This window comes from Ornithodoros turicata, unplaced genomic scaffold (genome assembly GCF_037126465.1).
Source record: "Ornithodoros turicata isolate Travis unplaced genomic scaffold, ASM3712646v1 ctg00001391.1, whole genome shotgun sequence".
Classification (NCBI taxonomy): domain Eukaryota; kingdom Metazoa; phylum Arthropoda; class Arachnida; order Ixodida; family Argasidae; genus Ornithodoros; species Ornithodoros turicata.
The window spans coordinates 50,605-53,952 of NW_026999584.1; positions in this window are offsets into that span (position 1 = coordinate 50,605).

Sequence of the window (3,348 nt, forward strand, 5' to 3'; positions counted from 1 at the left end):
AAGATACTGCGCGAGCAAAAGTTGCGTCGCAAATACATCGAGGAAATTTCGATTTCAAGATGTTCACGTCACCAGACGTTCGCACGAGTAATACAGATGTCTGTTCCGCAACGTGTGTTGCCTGAGAGCACGGAGTACATGCTCCGTACATGCTCCGTGCTCCGGAGTTCTTACTCCGTGCATGACAGTAAGGGCTTCTGTAAGACAGCTTCTGATGCATTTCGCGAGTATGCGTTTTCCCAGCAGTAGCTTTTTCTTCAAATTTCTTATGTCTAACGAGGCGAATCTCGTCTCTGAATCTCGTAAAGTCCCCAACCCTGTTACAAGCGCAGGCGTCGTCGGTGAATGTCCTGAAGGTCGAGTGCAATAGGGGAGGACGGGAAGGTACAGACTGGTGAAACTAAAGAAGGTTCATAATAAGAGAACTGAATGTTCTTGGGCTGAAACAACGTAGAAAGTACAAATACATACAAAGCCTCAAATTGCCTAAGAAATTAACGATGAAAGATGAAAGTCACTGAAAAGGCTAAACAGCTGCAAGACTGGAACCCACATCACTGTTCGCTTAGCTCAATCGGTAGAGCTTGAACCGCGGTAATCCAGAAGATGTGAGTTCGAGCCCTATAGCTGGCTAACCTTTTCAGTGACTTTCATCTTAGAGCGTTGAGAAGACACATACCATCCACACCTATTACACTTGACTTTCAGTGCATTGTGCTGCTTGGAATACCGCATTCGTTCGTAAACCCCTTGCTATAACGAACCCGAAGCGACTAAGCACGTCCATCTTATTATTGGGCAAGGGAAAGGTGTCTTCCGCAAGCGGACCAACCATTCTCCATGATAGTATTGTTTTCCTATCTTTGACTACACTGTTAAAACAGAACTTCACCGCATAGCACGCTCCTAGCCAACCATCACACCGAATGATATCATTCTGTGTCATGATTTGTTCAAAACAGGGGGAGGCGCCTATCTGGGACAAGATAATCTGCCCCAGATAGGCGCTTCCTCCCATTTTCGACAAATCAATGCACAGAATGATATCATTCGGAATGATGGTTGGCTATGAGCGTGCTGATGCGGTGAAGCTCTGCTTTACCAGTGTAGGGTTATCGCGTCTGATTCAAAGAGAGAGGTGGGCGTACGCCTTTTTGTGGCAATTTGGATACATGAAAGTTGTCACAAAAAGGCGTACGACTACCTCTCTCTTCAAATCAGAAGCGATAACCCTATCATCCGTGGCAATGGTTGACGCACAGCTTGCTATGCGGTGAAGTTCTTTTTTTAGAGTGTGTTAAAAGCGCAGGCGGCGGCGTTCGCAAACACTCGTTCGTTTATATTGGATTCTCTTTTGGTTTCTTATTGGTTTCCCTTGCTAGGTTGTAACGAACCCGAAGCGACGAAGCACATCCATCTTATTATTGGGCAAGGGAAAGGTGTCTTCCGCAAGCGGACCAACCACTCTCCATGATAGTATTGTTTTCCTATCTTTGACTACACTCTTAAAAATGAACTTCACCGCATAGCACGTTCTTAGCCAACCGTCATCTCGAATGATATCGTTATCTGCCCTGATTTGTTGAAAACGGGAGGCGTACGCCTTTTTTGTGACACTTATGCTGTTCATAATTGTCACAGAAAAGGCGTACGCCTCCCGTTTTCAACAAATCAGGGCAGATAACGATATCATTTGAGATGATGGTTGGCTAGGAGCGTGCTGTGCAGTGAAGTTCATTTTTAAGAGTGTAGAGGAGACCTGTTCTCGTCAAAGGTAGTCGCCCAGATTGCATACACCCCATCCTCAACGTCACCCTCAAGGTGGAGCGTCACGCTCCGTCCACGTTGCTAGAGGGGCTTCGAAGCAAGCTCCTGTGTTCACGATGCGTCTTGCACTGCCACTGCTCACTAATGGCGGAAAAGTGTTATCATAAAGGTAGCCAAAGTTATGCTGTGGTTACTTTGTGCTGATTACATTATTCATTTCGAGTTTGTTTTTTTTTCTTATGTCCTAAATTACCAAAAGGTACTCTTCGTGTTTTGCAAACGTTGCAAGTTCTGCAATATTTACCTGGCTGAATTTGGGCTGTAGTATCTGATTGGCTAACGGACATAGTTTGTGGTATGACCAATAGGTATACACGAATACGATTCCGTTTCCTTCAAGAGTGTTCAGGAACATGGGGAACGTCATTTTGACATCTGCTGTCCTGAAGCAAGTCTCATTCGTACAACATATTGGATGTCGTGACAACTCAAAGAGGAAGAGACGTATCTTAGACTCGAAGAAAAGGCATCGTCCCTTGATCCAGATTTATTTCGTCGTCTCCTCATCCAGATTATCATTTACCATCGTCATCCTCATCTTCATGCACATAGAGACACTGACCACTATCGTGAGACCGACTTCCATGGAGGAAGGAAAGAGAGGAGGAGTCCTATTGCTCTGAGAAGTGAAGCCGAGATTGGGGACAGTGACATCACCGCTCGTTTTCCGCTTTCGATTACACACATCTCTATGAGAGACCCCAACGCATAGTTTCGGAATACTTGGAAAGGTGCGGTCTAGCGCGTCAAAGTGCCCCCCAAAGTGTCGTATGCAAAGCCACCCTATTCAGGTAACGTGACCCCCTCGTGCCCCCAAAGAGGCTACTGCTCATGTCCCATCCTCACCTCACTTGCCCCACAATTCTCTTTTCTGAAGAAGAGCATTTTCTTATTCTTTCCTCCATGGCAACTTCAGTCAGCGAACACAGCACCACCACCGCTTAGTCAACGCCACACAGCTGCATGTAACCTAAGACCCTTCGTTGTGTGTTCTCAACATGAGTGTAGCGAGCACGCACCACCCTTCTTTCAATGTCCTAGGTTTTTAATCTAAAGGTCGAAGGATCTCTTCTCAGATCCATCATCACAGACACAGAGGCCGTGCCGGACACGATGACGGTGTGCTGACCCTTGTGGTTACCCCGCATATCAGCGTTCGCTACGGACACTAATCTGATGTGGTGACACGAATGTGATAATCGTCTTTATAGCAGGAGACACATTCGGTGTTGATGCGTTGAGCGTTTTAGTGGATCTTAATCTAACGCATTGCGTGGGCTGTGACAAGATGAGTACAACGTCCGACGCAGCAAAGATGTGATTGGTGTAAGCGAAGGGTGGAGTCAACCGACTGAGGTACTTGCATTAAAAGTTGTCCAGCATATTACTATTATTCAACAACAATCGATGCGTTTTGGGAGAGGGGGGGATATGTTTATTAAGAAAAAAAGAAAGGAAAGGTTAGCCAGGTTTTGGGAGAGTAAAATGACGTTCTTACCAGGATTCTACGGGCGCAACGAA